The sequence below is a fragment of the Nannospalax galili genome, unplaced genomic scaffold (genome assembly GCF_000622305.1).
Source record: "Nannospalax galili isolate Female #2095 unplaced genomic scaffold, S.galili_v1.0 scaffold409, whole genome shotgun sequence".
Lineage (NCBI taxonomy): Eukaryota > Metazoa > Chordata > Mammalia > Rodentia > Spalacidae > Nannospalax > Nannospalax galili.
In genome coordinates this window covers 2,754,585-2,775,632 of record NW_008360308.1, presented here as the reverse complement: position 1 = coordinate 2,775,632, position 21,048 = coordinate 2,754,585, and the positions used below count along the sequence as shown (strand labels likewise).

The 21,048-nt window shown below is 37.7% G+C and overlaps 1 protein-coding gene and 2 pseudogenes across 11 annotated transcripts in view; 1 reads left to right on the top strand and 2 right to left on the bottom strand.

The window, feature by feature from the left end:
• The window catches only part of Shld2 (shieldin complex subunit 2), a 131,474-nt gene that overhangs the window by 33,358 nt on the left and 77,068 nt on the right, over positions 1–21,048 (bottom strand). The window lies entirely within an intron of this gene.
• On the bottom strand, positions 9,929–10,498 carry LOC103726821 (annotated as a pseudogene).
• Positions 12,337–13,324, top strand: LOC108490265 (annotated as a pseudogene).

The following is a 21,048-nucleotide window of genomic DNA, read 5'->3' as shown; positions in this document are numbered from 1 at the left end:
TACAGCCTGTCCTGGAGGGATTAGCACAGTCGGGGGAGCTCCTCCCTCCCAGTGAAAGCGTGACTGGAACCATGCTTAAGACAAAGTCTCAGAAAACTTGTACTGTACTCTTAGTAGCCAGATATTTTAAAGGGAAGGGGAGGGAAGAGGGGGGGAGGGGAGGGGTTGTGCATGACAGTGGCAGAAGGAGGGGAGGGAAGGGGAGGAGAGGAGAGAAGTTATGCATGACAGTGGCAGAGGGAGAAGTACCCCAGGAAAACCCTTTGCTTCAGCACTTGGCCAAAGCATCAGTAAAATGCTGGTTTAAAAAGAGCCCTGCTCAGTCTGTGGCTTGGTGGCCCCAGCACCTCAGTGACCCTCACTCTTGGGACACTCAGTGCAAATGTCATGGGACTATACTCTGAAACCTCGCCAGCAGAATATTTCTAGACTGAGAGGAAGAAACACAGGGCCAGAACTCCACAGTACTCAGCAAGGTGGAAACCCAATCAGAAACAGAGTCTGCAAGGGCACATAGGCACAGGATGCAAGCAGTATGCCCTGCATCTAGAATTACAGCCTAGGAGTGGTACCCGCATTCTCTGCAGGTGAGAATAGTACACATATCCTGACCCCTAAAGGACTACACAGAGGTGCAACCAATTACTGTGACCAAATCCACAAAGAACCACCCATTGACACCTCAAATATATTACAACCTAACCCCACTTGAACACTGCAAGTATCGCAACTGAAAGAAGAAAGCTGTTTAATAAGAATCCAAGCAACAAAATAAACCCAGATATGTAAATCCCAATGAAGTAATTTTTTTAAAAAGCAACATAACTCCTCCAAAAATTACTAAGCCCAAAGTAATGGCCTTCAGTGAGTATGGATTAGGTGAAATCCCACACAAATAATTCAAAAATATAATTATAAGTAAGTCAAACTAAAAGGATGGTGGAAAGCCTTATCAATACAAAATTCTGACCAAGGGAGAAGAACAGAATAAGCCTAAAGACAAGGTAAAGGAATTGGAATGCTCTAACAAAGACTAATTATTAAAAGAGGCAAGAACAGCACTTTCAAGACATTTGAAATACCATGAACAAAGACCAAACCTAAGAATCATGGGCACAGAAGGAGAATTTCACTCTAAGGACATAGAAAACATTTTTGACAAAATCATAGCAGAGAATTTCCCAAAATTATGGGAAAAGATGTCAATACAAGCATTTAGAACACCAAACAGGTAAGACCAGAAACTGTCTCACTTCCCCAATCAAATGCAAAATAATAAATTAACATTTGAAAATTGCCCTGTTCTGACTTTTTTCTAGTTCCCGGTCTAGAACTTGTAATGGTAATTACTCTTACCTTTACTTCTCCTTCACATCTCCCATTCAGGATTCAAGAACTTTCTTCTCCCCTTAGAGACAAAAGTTAGGCAATTTGAGAGTCTTTTAGATAGACCCACTGAAGGGGTACTCCAATTACCTCACCCTGCGTCCCTGTTCAGCATGGAAGAAGCCAGAGCAGTAGGTGTCCCTATTCCTATTGGCAATTTGGGTAACCCCTTCAGAGGATGGTGTGATAAGAATAGGAGGTAGGAATTGGCTAGGCAGTTAGGGTAAAAAGCCCCCAAAGAAATGTAGCCCGTTTCTTGTCCTTGGGCCAGTTACCAACATACTCTGTTCCAAGGCCAAAAATGTCAAAAGTATTTGGGAGCTTGTATCTAATCCTTAAAAGATTTTAGGGTTACCTCTTCAGAGGGGGGAATATTGGAGGGGAGGGAGTGGGCATGGATTTGATCAAAACACTTTATATGCATGTATGAAATTCTCAATGAAGTTTTTGTAAAAATTTTTAAAAAAAGAATAGATTAAAAGGCAAGTATAATGGTTAGTTTTAATTATCATAGAATCACCTGGAAAGAAAGTCTCAATGAGAGACTGTCTAAATTAGGTTGGCCTGTGGACATGTCTGTGGGAGAGTATACTGAATATCTTAATTGATGTGGAAAGATCCAGTCCACTGTGGGCAGTGCCATTTCCTAGGTTTGGCTCCTGGGCTGTATAAGAATGAAGAAATTCAGGGCTGGAGAGATAACTCAGTGATTAAAAGCACTGGTTGCTCTTGCAGAAGACCAGGGTTCGAGTCCCAGCACCCACATGGCGGCTAACAACTGTCCGTAACTCCAGTTCCAGGGGAGTCCAACACCCTTTTCTGACCTCCTTGGGCATCTGAACAGCATGGGTACACTTACATACATGCAGGCAATACACTCATAGACATAAAAAATTAAAACAAAGAATGGAGAAGACAAGCTGAACACTAAGCATACAAGAACTCATTTCTCTCTGCTCTTGACCGTGGACGTGATGTGACCAAATGTTTTAAGATTCTGCTGCCTGCTGATTACTGCTGAACAAGAAAGAGCTGATCTTCTTAAAGTGAGGGGCTCTAGATAAACTGCCTAGATCCCAGTGGATGAACTTGCACTGAGGGATGTCTGGGGACACTAATAGGCCTTAACACAAATGACAGAATGTATGAATTCCAGAGCAGTAGGGGTTACAGGAGGGTGCTGATGGGGAAGGGAGTATAAAGATGATTAAGTTTGATTATGATGTTCTGTATAAAATACACAAAAATTCAATAAAAAAATTTACCAAAAAAAAAAATGATCCTGCTGACTTGACCCCCTGCTATGATGTACTGCAACCTGGAACTGTGAGCTAACACATATTCTTTCTCTCCTAAGTTGCTTTTTGTCATGGTACTTTATGATAGCAAGAGAAATGAAACTCGGAGATCAGGATACATCTATCTATTGCCTCTAAGAAATACACCTCATCATAAAATGACAAACAATACCATAGGGTAAAAGTCTGAAAAAAAGGTATTCCAAGCAAATGGAGCTAGGAAGCAAGCAGGTGTATTCTAATATCTGAAAGAATAGACTTCAAAACAATAAATCACTTCACACTAAGAGAACAAGTCATCAAAATGACAATTCTAAACATAAACACATCAAACAGGTATACCTACTTTCAGATAATAAATACTACTAGATGTAAAGTCACAGAGTAACCCCAGCACAGTACTAGAGGGTAACTTCAATACCCTAATCTTATCAACTGGTAGACCATCCTGGCAAAAATGAAGAAAGAAAATGTCTGAATTAAATGCCATCATAGATCAAATGGATTTGATAAACATCTATAAATCATTCCATGTAAACACTACAGAATACACATTCTTCCCAGCAGCTCATGGAACTTTCTCTAAAGGATATCACATATTAGGACACAAGGTAAATCTTAACAAATAAAGGAAAATTGAAATTATTACTTGTATCTGATCACAACAGAATAAAGCTACAAATCAACAGCAAGATAACCTCTAGAACACACACAAATTCACGGAGATGAAACAATACACATCTGAATGATAAACGTATCATTGAAAAAATAATCAAGGGAAATTAAAAAACCCTTAAACTTCTAAGAATGTAATGAAAATGAAAACACAACATACCAAAACCTCTGGGTACAATGAAAGCAGTCCTAGGTGCCTATATTTTTTTTAAAAAAATCACAGAGATTGCAAACAAATAATAATGACACACATTAGAACCTTCAAAAAATAAAAACAATTCAAACCCCAAATCAATGTACAGAAAGAAATAATTAAGATCAGGGTAAAAGTTAAGGAAATTAGAACAAAATAAAACAAATATAAAGAACCAATGAAACAGAGTAGGTTCTTTGAAAAGATAAGATTGGCAAACCTGCCGGGCGTGGTGACTCACGCTTTTAACCCCAGCACTCAGGAGGCAGAGGCAGGCAGATCTCTGTGAGTTCAAGGCCAGCCTGGTCTACATAGTGAGTTCCAGGACAGCTGGGGCTACAGGGAGACCCTGTCTCAAAAAGACCAAAAAAAATAAAAGGAGTGGCAAACCCTTAGCTAAACTACCCTAAAGAAGAATAGATTCAAATTAATAAAATTATAGAGATGGGCTGGAGAGGTAGCTCGGTGATTAAGAGCACACACTGCTGCTACAGAGTAACCAGATTTGGTTCCTGGCACCTACATCACATGGCTCACAACCATCTGTAACTCCAGCTCCCAGGGGAATCTGATGTCTCTGGCTTCTGCAGGTACCTTTACTAACATACACATATCCACATACAGACATAGACATACATGTAATTTTAAAAATATTTTTAAAAACAAAATAAAATTAGAGCTAAAAAGAGAGACATTACAACAGAGACCAATGAAATTAACAAAGATCATTAGGACATACCTTAAAATTATATATTCCATTAAATTGCAAAGCCTAAAAAAAAATGAATGAAATTCTAAATGCATATAACCTACCAAAATTAAACCAATATGAGATAAAAATTTAAACAGATATGTAAGAAGCAGAGAGACTGAAGCAATCATAATTAAAAAAAAAAACAAAAAAAAAAAACCAGTCCCAACTAAAAACACTTCCGGCCCAGACGGAGTCACTGATTTTGCCAGAGTTTAAAAAAGAGCACTCACCAGTGCTGCTCAAACTAGTCCATAAACTAGGAAAGGAAGGGACACTACCAAAGCATTTGAGTTCCAGGACAATTATTTTGATACCTAAACCTTTGATACCTAAACCAGATAAAGACAGAACAGTAACAACAAAAAAATTACAGGTCAATCTCCCTAACAAACACAGATGCAAAAACTCTCAGCAACATACTTGCAAACCAAATTCAGGAACACGTCAAAAAGGTTACTCACTAAAATCAAGGTGACTTTATTCTAGCCAACATATGAAAATCAGTAAATGTAATGAATGTATCTTATAAACTGAATAAAGGACAGAAATCACATGATCATTTCAATAGGTGCAGAAAAAGGTTTTGATAAAATCCAACATGCCTTCCTGAAGAAACTGGAACATAGCTTAGCATAATAAAGGCTATATATGACAAACCTATAGCCAACATTATATTAAACTAAAAAAAAAAAAACCTCAAACTAAAATGATGAATAAGACAAGTCTTAGCTAAAGCAGTCAGACAGGAGAGCAAATAAAAGGGACACAAACAGGAGAAGTCAAAGTATCTTTATTTGCAGTTAACAGGATTCTATACAGAAGAGACCTCAAGGACTCCACCAGAAAACTCTTAGAATTGATACGCATGTTCAGCAAAACGGCAGGACAGGGGCAGGTGAAATGGCTCAGTGAGGAAAGACACATACTGCCAAGACTGATGACCTGAGTTTGACCCCCAGGACCCACAAGGGGAAGGAAAGAATCAACTCCTGCCAACAGCCCTCTGACCTCCACATGCACACCATTGCACACACACATGCACACAGATAAATAAAATGTAAATGAATGCCAAGATGAAAAACTAAAAATAACACAGAAAAAATCAATGTTAAGGAAGAAATGAAGGAAACAGTCCTATTCATAATTCACACACACACACACACACACACACACACACACACACACACACTCCTTGGAATAAATCTAAGATTTATTTATCCTTGGAATAAATTCCAAGAAAGTGAAAGGCTGTTATATTACTACAATGAAAACCTAAAAACAAGAGAGACGCTAAAGAAGACATTAGAAGACAGAAAGACCTATTATCCCTATGAACTGGAATTGCCAGTATTTTGAAAATGACTATCTTACCAAAACCAATCTATGGATTCAATGCAGTCCCCAACAAAGTTCCAATGACATTTTTCACAGACATAGAAAGAAAAAAAATGATCTCACAATTCATTTGGAAGCATAAAAGTCCTCAGACAGCCAAAGCAATCAGCAACAACAACAAGGCTGAAGGCATCACTATATCTTATTACAAGTTATACTACAGAGCCATAATAACAAAAGTCACGTTACTGACAGAAAATCAGACATGTAAACCAGTGGAACAAAACAGGAGCTCCAAATATAAATCCGCACAGCTACAGCCACCTGATATTTGACAAAGATGCCAAAAATATTCACTCGAGAAAAGACAGCTTCTTTTATAAATGGCGCTGGTTACTAAGGAGACTAGTGAAATGGCTCGGTGGCTAAGAGCACTTGCTCTTGCAAAGGACCCTGGTTCATTTCCCAGCACCCACAAGTGGCTCACAACCATTAGTAATTCCAGTTCCAGGCAATCCAACACCATCTTCTGGCCTTTGTAGGCACCAGACATGCACATGGTGCATATACATACATGCAAGGAAACACTCATACACATAAAATAAATAAATTTGGGGGGAGGGTCTTTTTGAGACAGGGTCTCCCTGCAGCTCCAGCTGGCCTGGAACTCACTATGTGGACCAGGCAGGCCTTGAACTCACAGGGATCCACCTACCTCTGCCGCCCAAGTGCTGGGATTAAAGGCGTGTGCCACAACTCCCAGGCCATAAAGAAAACTTCAAAAATAGAATAACACAAAATGGTGGTAGGAAAACTGAACATCTATATGTACAAGAGCTAAACTAAATCTTGATCACTCAATTCTGAACAAAAATAATTCCAAATAGATCAAAGATCTTAATGAAAGACTTGAAGCTGTGACTCTGCTAGAAGAAAACAGGAAAATATACTTCAAGATCAGGCATAGTCAAGGACATTCTGAACAGGATTCCAGTTGCTCAGGAAATAAGGCCAACAATGGGCAAATGGGACTTAGTGAAATTAAAAGGCTTCTGTACAGCAAAGGAAACAATTAATGGGGTGAAGAGACAGCCTCGGGAGCAAGAGAAAAATATTTACTACCCATACATCTGACAGAGGATTAATATCTAGAATATACAAAGAACTCAAAACACTAAACAAGAAATCAACTCAATCAAGGAATGGGCTAATCAAATGAACAGTTCTCAAAAGATGGCATACGAATGGCTACATGAAAAAGTGTTCAACCTCAGTAACCATTAGAAAAATGCAAATAAAAGATATATTAAGATTCTATCTCATGTTCCTATAAATAACCCTTTATCCATTTTCCAATAAGTAACCCTAATTAAACTGATTGTTCTCAAAAAAAAAAAAAAAGACTCAAAAGTAGAAGGGGAACTAACTGGGAAGATCTGTGGTTCAGAGAGGGGTACAAGAGATAGTAATGAAGGTGAATACGATCAAAATACTTTATATATGTATGTGAAAATGTTACAACAAAGCCAATTATTATGCATAATTAATATATACAAATAATTCTTTAAAAAAAGGGAGGTAACACCAACTGGACACTTAAGCCTAAATTCCTATAAATAATATGTACATGTGTGTACACAATATGTAAGCAGTAACTGCTGTGAGTGTGCCATGTTCAAATTAACAGGATTAGTGGTTTGTTTTTTTTTTTTGGTCTTTTTGAGACAGGGTCTCCCTGTAGCCCCAGCTGTCCTGGAACTTACTATGTAGACCAGGCTGGCCTTGAACTCACAGAGATCAGCCTGCCTCTGCCTCCCCAGTGCTGGGATTAAAGGCGTGAGCCACCACACCCACCTAGGATAGTGGTCTTTTAAAGAAATACTTTCCTCTTCCACCTGTGAGGTCACAGCTAAAGGACAACTGTCTAGGAAGCAAACCTCACCAAAAACCTTGACCTCAGATTTCCCAGGATCCAGAACAGTGAGAAATAAACTTCTGTTATTGAAAAAAAAACAAAAACAAGAAGGAAGAAGGGAAGTAAGGAGTGAAGGCAGGAAGGCGGGAGGGCAGGAAGGCGGTAGGGCAGGAGGGCAGGAGGGCGGGCAGGAATCCCAGTCTCAAAGCTCAGTGACTTCAACTAGAAAAAAATATAGTCTTAACTGTAGGTTTATACTAAGATCTGAAATCCCATAGGACAAGTTATTCCTCCCAACTCCCCCCACCCAATGCTGGTTTTGATCATTTACTTTTCTACATAAGTTTTCACATAAGCTATCAAAATTCATGAAAGTCATGTTAGAATTTTCTTTGAACATGGACTAAATTTACAGACTAACAGAAAAAAAATTTTAATATTTTATTTATTATTTTTATTTTACGTGTATGAGTGTATTGCCTGCATGTATGTGAGTGCACCCATGTTGTACAATGCTGCAGAGGTCAGAAGAAGGCGTCAGATTCCCCTGGAACTGAAGTTAAGGATGGTTGGTAGCTGTTATGTGGGTGCTGGGAATCAACCAGGTCCTCTGCAAGAGCAGTCAGTGCTCTTAACCGCTGAGCCATCTCTCCAGCCCCAAAATTTTAGATTTTGTACACAAAATTTGTTATTCAATACTCCACTCTTTCATAATGTTCATCTTGTATCTGGCTACTCTGCCAAACTCTCCCATTACTGCTCATAATTTGTTTATAGTTTTGGAGGAGAAAGGTCCTTTATAAAGCATCATATCATCCATAAATAATGAGTTTTATTTCATCCTTTCTCATCCTTATGCATTGCTTCCACTTTTATCACACTGGTTAGTATCCCTATGGTAGTCTTAGGTAAAAGTAATAATGGTAGCATCTAAGTCTTATGTCCAAATCTTGAAAGCAAAATTTCTGTTGTACTTCTAATTTTGATGACCCTTTTTTTCTGGGTTTTGTATTAAGATTCTTTTTATGAAGTTAAGAGAAATTCCCTCCTAGTTCCAATTAACAGGCACTGAATTTCATCAAATGCTTCTTTATACCTATTGACATGATCATATATGGCTTTTAAAAAAATTTATGTTTTGAGGCTGAGGAGATAGCTCAGTTGGTAAAGTGTTTGCCTCAAAAACATGAAGACCCAAGTTCAATCCCTAGCACCCATGTAAAAATGCTGAGTGTATGCCATGTGACTGAAATTCCAGTGTCGGGAGGCCAGAGACAGGAGCATCTTTAGCACTTGCTGGTCAGCCAGTTTAGCCTAATTGGTACCCTCTAGGCCAATGAGAGAGCCTGTTTCAAAGAAGGTGTATAGTGTTTCTGAGGATGGTACACAGGTTGTCCTCTAACCTACACAACCAGATGCATATACACATGTGTGCACCACTCATGAACACACATGAAAAAATCCTTATGTTCTGAATTAATGTTAAACTTACTAAAAAAGCTGCAAAAATGGTACAGAGTTCCCTTACATTCCTTACTCTATGTCCTCTAACATGAACACTCACATATCATAGAATAATTTTCCTTCATTTTGTTTTTTTATTTTATTTATTATTTTTATTTTATGTGTATGCATATATTGCCTGCATGTAGGTAAGTGCACCTATGTCGTGCAATACCCACGGAGGTCAGAGAGGCTGTTGGATCCCCTGGAACTGGTGTTGTAGACAGTTGTTAGCTGCCATGTGGGTGCTGGGATTCGAACCCGGGTCTTCTGCAAGAACAACCAGTGTTCTTAACCACTGAGCCATCTCTCCAGCCCCTCTTCATCTTGTTTTATTAATAGTGACAAAATTAAAATGTGACATATATTAAATACCTGTAGACCATTATATAGTTAAAGTTCTGTTTTATAAACACAATTCGTACTGCAAAGTCATAGTATAAAAATTTTACACATCTGAAAAATAAAAATGCATCAAATTATGAAATATCCTTATGAAATCTGGTACCATCTATAAGAAATATAAGCCAATAAAAAACATTATGATATCATGAATCATGGCAAGAAACTGAGATGGCTTATAAGAGACACTTAGACATTCTAACAACAGCAAAGTGTAGACCTTTACAAGAAGCCAGTAATTCTAGGGAGTTCTTTTAAGGAAAGATTTTGTTTTCATACAATTAATGGCCAAGCTAGCATACCTAATTCTAAGTTCTCAAAAAGCACATTCAGAGTCCATAATAGCAAACAGAATATAAAATATTCTTCACTGTACAGACATCTTTTTTAAAATATTAGAAACATTCAGCTGGCCTTAGATATATGCCTTGAATTCTAAATCACTGAGGTTTCCAGAGACAATCTTTTCACATCTCCACAGCCTAGATTTGATCTTGAAGCTGCCCACGCTCCCTTGCAATCTTTCTCCTTTCATGGCATCACTAGTTCAAAATACTCCATGGTTTATCTCTGATGTTCTCTAAACACAGCAACTTAAACATTTCTGCAGATGTCACTGCATTTCCAAGGTTCACTTCATTAGCAAAGAACAAGACTGGAACACGACGACACTTAATATCTCGATGATTCAGAAGAGCATCAAGTTCTTTTTTGGCCACAACTATGAGTTATCACTTAATTTATTACTACTGCCAATGTCAAAAATAATGGTTTGCATCTCTTTGTAATAATGTTTCCAGAGATTTCCGTATCTTCCTTGATCTGGCATGTCAATCACCATAAAAGACAAGTTGGGTGATTTTAATCTCTCTAGGCTGAATCCAGTTGTTGGAACTGCACCTTCACATGGAGTGCTGGAAGACTGGTTTTTTGTTAAGGATTGGTGTTTGGCTACTATTACCCAACCCAAGGCATGAAACATGAACCTTATTTTTCCTTGGGCCAAGCAAGCTTGAAAGTCTGCCTAGCAATACCATAATAGGACTTAAATATTTACAAAGCAGCTGACCTTTGAAGAATTATCTGGAAAAAGCAGGAGCTAGCAAGGAATGGAAATTAATATGTTCACTCCTATTCATCTCTGGGTTGGGAATTTGGTACAAGGGTAGGAGGGAATGTCCAACCTTCTGTATGCCCCCATAGGAAGGTATCCCTTGTCCTGAACAAAGCTATCTCTCAAGTTGGGGAAACTGGAAACTCTCTAGAATAATCATCTTGAATAGTAAATTAACTAATGGTTACATATTATTAAGCTACAGATATTTTCCCACTAAAAATATCCTTTTTCTATGAAGATCCCTGTATAAGATCCCACATTACATTTAACTGTTAATTTTCTTTAGTCTCTTCCAGTCTGTATCAGGGTCTCAATTTTCAGTTCTTTCATGACCTTGGCACCTGTGAAGAGCATTGATCAATATTTTGTGGACTATTCCTCCATTTGAGTTTCTTTAATGTTTTATTATGACTGGAATAAGATTATGCATCTTTGAAGGTTGGGGAGATGGTTCAGTCAGTAAAATGCTTGTTGTGCAAGCATGAGGACCTGAGTTTGGATTCCCAACACCCACGCAAAAGCCAGGAACCCCCATCTGTATTCCTAGCACTGGTGAGATGCAAACATGCAGATCCTTGGAATTCATTGCCAGGCAGTCTAGCCAAACTGATGAGCTCCAGGTTCAGTGAGAGATCCTGAGTAAAAACAATAACATGGACAATGACTGAGAAAGATGCCCAATGTTGACCTCTGGCCTACAAACACACACACACACACACACACAATTATGCATCTTTGGAAATACCACTAAAATTATTGTTTCCTTTTCAATGCATAATATCAAGAAATTCATGATACATATGTCTTAGGGGAGGGTCATGCATGACAGTCTCACTTTATAGCCTAGACTGGCCTCAAACTTGTAATCCTCCTGCCTCAGTCTCTCCTGAACTGGTATGACAAGCACATGCTATGTCACCCAGCTTCCATGTCTTTTTACGATGATGTGTACCTTGATCATTCAGTCAACTGGTGTATGCCAAGTTTTTTTCGTTATAAAGTTATTTTTCCTTTTATATGCTGGTAACTATATTGCATAGATACTTTAAGATTATGAAATGCTATCTTTCTTCAAAATTTCACCTACTAATTTTATCATCTAGCAGTGGATTCTTGTCTACAATATTAATTGTTGTGGGTTTTGCCTCATGGTGATTCTCTATTTCTTCTTTTCTCTGACATGTATTTACTGGAATTCCATGGTAAGGAAGAGCTCTCTCTTCTCTTTTAGTTAATTCATCGATATGAAGCAATATTTGCTTTTTACTCATTTATAATTATCTGTTTATAATAAATTGCTAATATTTTGCTATTTTAATTGATTCCTTTAATTAGGTAATCAAATATTTATTTATAATTTAGCACTGTTACTATTTCTTTCTTATACAAATTGTTCCAGCTTTGGTCAGTAGGTGCTCCAATAGGTTGGTGCCCATGTCTTTCAACTAGTTGTGTTTGGCACTACCAGTACTCCAGGTTCATCTTGTATGTTCTATGAACTAGACCTTCAATTAACCACTTCTAGCAAGGCTTATGAGAAAATCAAATTTATGAACCAAAATAGTGAGCATAAAGTATGCTCAGTTACTAATCAATGCTTCTGTGACCTCTCAACAGACAGAACTAGGGAATATATATGTGCTAGCCTACTCATACACACAGCCATATTACCATGTTAGTCTCTGCTCATCCCCATTCCAGAGACATCCGCATTTTCTCATTCAGTGCCAGCCTTGTCCCTGAGACTCAATAGTGAAGGTCAAAGTGAACAGATTTGACTATATTGGGTGCCTGGTTACCAGGGCTGCCTTCAACTCTCACAAAGCACATATTGTTGCCATCAGTGACTCCCTTCTTTGCCCTCAACTACATGGTCTACATGTTCCAGTATGTTTCCACCCACAACAAGTTTCATGGTACAGTCAAGGCTAAGAACAGGAAACTTGTCACCAATGGAAAGGCCATTTCCATCTTCCAGGAGTAAAATCCCGCCAACATCAAATGGGGTGATGCTGGTGATGTTGTGGAATCTACTGGTGTCTTCATTACCATGGAGAAGGCCAGGGCCCATTTGAAGGGTGGAGCCAAAAAGGTCATCATCTCTGCCTCTTCTGCTGATGCACCCATGTTTGTGATGGGTGTGAACCACAAGAAGTATGACAACTCCCTCAAGATTGTCAGCAACACCTCCTGCACCACCAACTGCTTAGCCCTCCTGGCCAAGGTCATCCATGACAACTTCAGCAATGTTGAGAGACTCATGACCACAGTTCATGCCATCATGGCTACCCAGAAGACTGTGGCTGATCCCTCCAGGAAACTGTGGCATGATGGTTGTGGGGCTGCCCAGAACATCATCCCTGCACCTACTGGTGTTGCCAAGGCAATGGGCAGAGTCAGCCCAGAGCTGAACTGGAAACTCACTGGCATGGCCTTCCATGTTCCTACCCTAACATGTCTATCATGGCTCTGATCTGCTGCCTTAAGAAAGCTGCTAAATACAATAACATCAAGAAGGTGGTGAAGAAGGCATCAGAGGGTCTCCTAAAGGGCATCCTAAGCTATACTGAAGACCTGTTCATTGCCTGTGACTTTAACAGTGACATCCATTTTTCTACCTTTTGATTCTGGGGCTGGCATTCCCCTCAATGACCACTTTCTCAAGTTTGTTTCCTGGTATGACAAAGAATTTAGCTACAGCAACAGGGTGGTGGACCTCATGGTCCACATGGCCGCCAGGGAGTAAGAAGCCCTGAACTACTCACCCCAGCAAGAGGAAGAGAGAAGTCCTTGGTTGTGGAGTCCCTGCCCCAACTCAGCCCCTAACACACTGAGTATCTCCCTTCACAGTTTCTATCCCAGACCCCCAGAAGAAGGGGAGGGACTTAGGAACACTACTCTCTTAAATACCATCAATAAAGGACCTGGGGACCTTCACTGTACCCCCTCTCAAAAAAAAACCATGAGTTATAATAATGCCTTGAGTTCCTATCTAAAGGCTTAATTTTAACCTTTCCCTTTTTCTTATCATTTCTTTCCCCAATGGCAAGAAACCAAATTATCTACAATTCACTTAGTTATTCGCTCAATTCTAGTAAATACATAAAGTATTCACTAAGTCATTCCCCTTTCAGAAACACTTACTGACTGCATCACTGCATCTATGTATGGTCCTTTCCACATGTCTTTACCCATGTAAATCCAGCTAATACAGAGCTTTCCATAGTCACTTGGGCTTGCTCTTTTCTTCCCCACTCCCGCCTCTGTACTTATTTTATATATTTGTAACACTGCTAGTTCCTTGGTGTTTGTACTCCATTTGGAATTTCGCCTCTCTTGCATTCCAGAGGTTATCTTGTTTATCATGGGAGTGTGTGAATACCAAGGTCCTGATAGTCAGAGCCATACAAGTAAAGTGCTACTCTCCTCATTCTTGTTGCCCTGTTCCCACTCCCCTCTTCCTTCTACCCCTTTCTCACTGGCACCATGGAAGTCATCGATCTCTTTAGTCTCTTTATCCTTCCTGTATTTTCTTTCTATGAATAAACAGAACAATATGTGTCGTCTTCTTTCTTACATGAATATATCTTTGAGAGTTCTGTGGTCTTCACATAGTCAGGACATCCTGGAAATCACTTCTGTCATTCTTTTCCATCCTGCATAATATTCCATTATGTGATGGTACCATAATTAGTGATTCTCTTATAAGCATTTAAATTTTCCAGTGACTTGGAATTACATACTACTACAATAAATAAAGTTGTGTGTAAGTATTTAGTCAAAAGGCTACTATCCTTAACACAAAAAAACTTCTAAAAAATGAGTGATAAAGGACCTGACAGAAAATGAGAAAACGGTAGAAAGATATGAACAATTCTCAAAAAAATAATGTAACTTATAATTACAATACATTTGACTAAGACATAATATAAGGACGCAAATATTTTCTTCAAGTTTATCACTTGTCTTGACTTTGTTTATGGTATTTTGAGTCAAGTTTATCGTCTTGACTTTTGCTACCTCTAGATTTTGTACAATTCTAAGAGTTTTCCCCTATACCAATATTAAAGAGTTCAGACATATTCCCTTCAGTAGATAGTTTTATTTTTATACTTGGACTATTAATCATTGGGCATTTATTATTCTGACATAAGACATGTGTCTAATTTTATCTTTTTCTAAGTAACTAACCAGGGGCTAGAGAGATGGCTCATTGGTTAAGAGCACTGGCTGCTCTTGCAAAGGACCTGAGTTCGGTTTCCAGCACCCACATCCTGGCTAACAACCATCTCTAACTACAGTTCCAAGGGATCTGACATCCTCTTCTGGCCTCCAGGAGCACTGTATGATACGGGTACATTTGCATGCATTCAGGCAAAACACTCATACACATAAAATAAATAAATAAATAGATAAATAGATAAATGAATAGATAAATAAATAAATTGAAATGGCTACCCAGTTGTCTCAGCACCATTACTAAAAGGTGAACCTTAGAGTTGGGGGTGTAGCTTGGTGGTAGAGCACTTGCACAGCATATACAGTACCCTGGAATTAAGACTCAGCATCCCAAAAAAGTGATTTCTGATGTTCTTTTTGTACTAAATGTACTAAATTGCTGTATGTATATGATTCTAATTCTGACCTTCCTGTTCTATCCTTCTAACCTATACGTGTTCATGTATCAATACTTCATTGTTAAAATCACAGAGACCATGGGATGTGGTGATATATGTCTTTAATCCCAACACTCAGGAGGAAGAACCAGGTGGATCTCTGTGAGTCCAAGGCAGCCTAAACTACATAGCCAGTTCCGCTTTTTGGCCAGCCAGGGCTACATGAGACCCTCAAAAAAAAATTTTTAAGATATAAATCAGGGGCTGGAGAGATGGCTCAGCTGTTAAGAACACTGCTTGCTCTTGCAGGAGACCCGGGTTCGAATCCCAGCACTCACATAGCAGCTAACAACTGTCCATAACTCCAGTCCCAGGGGATCCGACAGCCTCTTCTGACTTCTGGGAGCCTTGTAAAACACGGGTGCACTTACCTACATGCAGGCAATACACGAATACACATAAAAATAATAAATAAAATTTAAAACTGCTAATGCTGGATCCCCTTAATAATTTTTCTTTTACAGTGTTTTCCTACTATTTTTGCATATGAACTTTAGTATCAAATTTTGTGTACCATAAACATAGCTTATTGATTTTATCTTTTAATTGGTTGAATTTACATATTAATTTAAGGAGATAGCATAATGTCAAATCTTTCTGGAGTCTTTAAATTTTTTCATATAGGTTTTGTGGTTTCTTCTGTGTATGTGTATGTGTGTGTGTGTGTGTGTGTGTGTGTGTGTGTGTGTGTGTATGTTGGTATATGTGTAGTAGTATACATGTGAGTATGCACATGGAGGCCAGAGATCAACATCAGGTATCTTCTATCACTGTCTACATTATTTTTTGAGACAAGATCTCTCACTGAACCTGGAGCTCATCAACTGGGCAAAACTGGCTGGCTAGAAAGTCCAGTAATTCCCCATTTCCCCAGCATTAGGATTACAGAAGTACACCTGGCTTTCTAATTTTTAAGATTTATTTTTAAATTATGTGTATATGTGGGAATGGGGACAATATTTACATGTAAGTGCAGATGCCCACAGAGGTCAAAGGCACCAGATGCCCTAGAGCTAAACTACAGGTATGAGCTGCCTGACTTGGGTGCTAGATGCTGAACTCAGGTCCTCTGCAAAAGCAGTATGCTCCCTTAACCACTTAGCCATCTCTCCAGTCCTCATACCCTACTTTCTAGGTGGGCACTGGCATAGTACTTTACCAACTGAATCATCTTCTCAGCCCAGTTTTGTGCATTTCTTATTAAATTTATTCTGAACATCTTTTTGATACTATTGTAAATAATTTTATCTTTTACTTTTTTTTTCTTGCTTGTGTAGATGAAGTTCACTAATTTTGGTTTTGTTTTGGTTTGTGTTTTGTTTTCTGTTTGTTTTGGTTTTTCTTTTTCTTTTTTGAGATAGGATCTTACATAGACTAGGTGGGTCTCAAATTTGATACAAAGCCAAACATGATCTTCAACTCCTGATCCTCTGCCTCCCAAGTGCTATGATTACAGGTATGTGCCGCCATGACTGGCTCTACTCTGATTTTTTAAACTAATTTTATGTGCCACTATAACACTGAATTCTTTTATTATTCTAATTAGTTTTATCTTTCTTTCTCTGGAATTTTCCAGTTATGTTATCAGAGTACATGTAAACAGACTGCACTTTTCTTCCACCAAGACACCTCTTACCTAATTGCACTGGATAATAACTTAATCTAAAATGAACAGTTACACAGATAGACATCGTTATCTCATTCTTGATGTTGCAAAAGTGCCTCCAGGATATTTTCTTTAAATTAGACCCTGGTAGGAATGTAGCTCCTTGGCAGAATGCTCACCTTCCATGGCCATGGCTCAGTTCCCAGAACCACATAAAGCTGGGCATGGTGGCACATGCATATAATCCAGCACTGAGGAGATGTAGCTGAAGAGCCAAAAGTTTAAGGTCATCCTTTAATACATAGTGAATTTGAAGCCAGCCCAAGTCACATAAAACACTGTCAATAAATAAATAAATAAATAAATAAGTGTCAGGGCTAGGTTTGTCTTTTTTGTTGATATACTATTAATTGTATTATAAATTGTACTGCTGTGTTGTTTGTTGATAATGAAGAAAAAAGATCCTTTACTTTTTATTTCTTGAAGTGTTGTTTTGTTTTCTATTTTGTGATACTAAGGATCAAATCCAGGTCTCCAACATACTAAGTAAATTCTCTAATGCTAAGCTACATCCCCAGCCCTCCTACAGTGTTTTCTTAAAATCATAAATAGTTGTTGAATTTTGCCAAAGCTTTCTTCAGTATCTATGAAGGCAATCACAATTTCTTACTTAGGCTTATTAATGGTAGGCTCTTCATGGATCTGATCTAATACTAAGCAGAACTCCCATTCCTAAAATAAATCTGACTTGATCAAAGTCTATTATTTTCTCAATGTGGTACAAATTCTGTTTACTAATATTCTGTTTAGGTTTTTGCTTCAAAAATCATGTAAATTGGTCTGTACTTTTCTTCACAATGTCTTCATGTAGTTTCAGTGTTAAGTTGTATTTACTTTATCAAAAGGATTAGAAAGTTTCCTTCTATGTTCTGGAATAATTTATTGAGCAATGAACTACCTGGTCTTGGTAATTGTGTGGAATTTGTCTATGCAATCATCTAGACCTCCTGCTCTTTGTATAATAGCTCTTTGACTCTCATTCTTTATTTCTTCTATAAAAGCTGGCATGTTTAAATTTTCTCACTAATGACGTCAGTTCTAGCCACCTGTCTTTCATAAAACTTTAGATAGCTATATTTTCAAAAGAGCCTCTTGTTGGTTTTTGTTTCAATTTGTCTTTACATTTATTTTTTACATTTGTGCTTTAATTTTTTTTATCAAATTAGCCAACTGATTCATCTACTCTTTTTAAAAGAAAATGCTGATTTACTGAACTGTTTTGCAATTCTCTTTAATTTCTGATTTGATGTTATAATTCTATGCACTGTGATTTCTATGGCTTACTTAGTTGTTTTGCAAATTTTCTGAGCTTGGAATTTTAGTTTTATTCTTTTATTTTTGTAGCAAAAGCGTTTACCTAACAAATATTTGTTTCCAAGCTGCTTTAAATGTACCTTCTATGTTCTAATATATGTCCTAGTCACCATTTCTTTAAAATTTTATCTCAGTCCTTTCATGTAAAATTTGTTTTTAAAATGTTTCAAAAGTTCATGGCTCAGCAGTTAAGAGTACTGGTTGCTCTTGCAAAGGACAGGGTTCAACTCCCAGCACCCATATGTCAGCTAACAACCATTCATAACTCCAGTTCCAGAGGATCTGACACCCTTTTCTGACCTCTGTAGGCATTACATGACATAGATGCACTTACATACATGCAGGCAACACATTAATACACAGAAAATAAAAATAATATTTTTAAAAATTAAAAAGTTTCAAAAGTCCCAAAGAATCTTTTTCATTTTTGTTAATGAATCCTATTTCTGTTAATGAATCCTATTTCTGTTTTTTAAAATATTTTATTTATTATTTTTATTTTATGTATTATGAGTGTAGTGCCTGCATGTATGTAAGTGCACCTGTGTGGTGTAATACCCATGGAGTCAGAAGAGGGCATTGAATTCCCTTGGAACTGGAGTTATGGACAGTTGTTAGCCACCATTTAGGTGCTAGGAAGTGAACTCAGGATCTCTACAAGAGCAGCAGGTGCTCTTAACTACTGAGCCATCTCTCCAGTCCCATGAATCCTAGTTTTATAGAGCTTTGGTAAGCATGGTTGTTACATTCCTACTTGAGGGAAGCCACTGGTATATTTTTGTAATCTAATATAGAATAAATTTTCTGAATGTGTAGCACATGAAAAGGATATTTATTATTAGAGTATCAGTGTATCGAGCTCTATATGTATTTACATACATATGATCTAATCTATGAAGGTCCTCTATCTCCTTAATTGTATTTTGTATATTAGGTCTGTCTTGTGCCATTAGGGAAGTGACTCCACAATGAGTTACCAGTTCACATCTCTTAGAATGGATAAAAAAAAAATTTTAAAGCAGGATAACACTAAAACTTGAAAAGGAAACAGAGAAATTGGAAAAATATAATTAGCAGTAAGAACCCTAGTTTCTTTTAATTATTTTATTTTTGTGGTACTAAGAATCAAATCTAGGGCAATGTGTATGTTAGGCAAATACTCTACAACTAAGCTATAAACCCAGCCCAAGTTTTAAAATTTATTTTCAATTAACATAAAAGTATACATATTAATGAGATGCCATGCACTATTTCAATATACATATACACTGCAAAATGTTCATTCAAGGAAAACATATCTATCTCTACATGCATTTATTATTTATAGTGGAAACATTTTAAATCCTTTCTTGTAGCTTTTTTGAAATACCGTTTGTTACTGTTATCTGTAGTCACCGTATTATTCAAGAAAAAAAACACATATAATAATTTTTAATATAGATATTCTAAAATATACCATAAAGTCACAATATATTCCTACTACGTAGTTTTATTTCCTTTATTTCTTTCTTTTTCAGTGTTGGGGAATCAACCCAGGGTCTCCGATTTTATACACTTTTTTGTCTTTTTTTTTTTTTTTTTTTTTTTTTTAGTCTTTTTGAGATAGGGTCTCTTTGTAGCCCCAGCTGTCCTGGAGCTCATTATGTAGATCAGGCTGGCCTTGAACTCACAAAGATCCACCTGCCTCTGCCTCCCAAGTGCTGGGATTAAAGGCGTGCACCACCACGCCCGGCTTATTTTATATACTTTTTGGATGAGTTCTTGTTACATTGCCTAGGCTGGCCTCAAACTTGTTATCTTCCTATATTAGGTTCCTAAGTAGCTAGGACTTCTGGCATACGTCACTCCATAAGGCTTATTTATTTATTCACTTCTTTGTCTGTTTGTTTTGAGGTGCTGGAGATGATACACAAAGTCTTGCCTCTAACAGGCAAGCACTTTAACAGTATGCTACATCCTGGTCCACGAAAAGAATTTAAAATAGTATAGCCACAATGAAAAACAGTTTAATAGTTTCTTATAAACTAAAAAATGTATGTGGACTACAACCCAGCAATTATACTCTTGGAAATTTGTGTCATAAAAATAAACATTTATGTTCACACAAAGACTATACTCAAAATTCACATCTGCATTCTTAATAGCCTCAATTGGGAAATAACCCAAATATTCTTCAGCAAGTGAATGACAAAGCAAACAACAGTAGATCCATATAACAGAACACCATTCAACAGTAAGAGAAATACTAGCTGTCTACTAAATATAGTGTTAAACTGGCTCCTAACGACTTACTGTTATACCTATAAATTAATGCATCTCTCATCTCTCACTAGAAAAGCTTCCTTATACAGCATATCATGATTAACACAGAAACCCACAATTGGCCAATGTGCAGAGAACAAGAGGCTGCAGAGCACTTATCCCTGAATTGGACACCTGTATCAAACTGCCGCCAATAAAGGCTCAGGTATCGAGGAAGACAGGGCAGAATTATTGTTAAGAGCAGTAGATGAATACAGAGAAACAATTTTCTAGACCATTAGTCAGTTATTTATATGAACTCACCAAAATGGTGACAGTATGCACAAATCCCATGCAATCCTAAATCAGACAAAATCTCAGCACAGACATAGGGCAGTGGGAAAAAAACTCAACCCTACCTGAAGAGCTTATTGCCAACCAATGGATTCTGAGAGGGAGAAAGTCAGTCTCTTTCAAGGATGTTAACCAGGTTAACCAGGCTCCAGTGGGTGGACCCACACTGAAGGACATTTGGGGGACACAAATTAGACTGTACAGGCTAATATTTATATA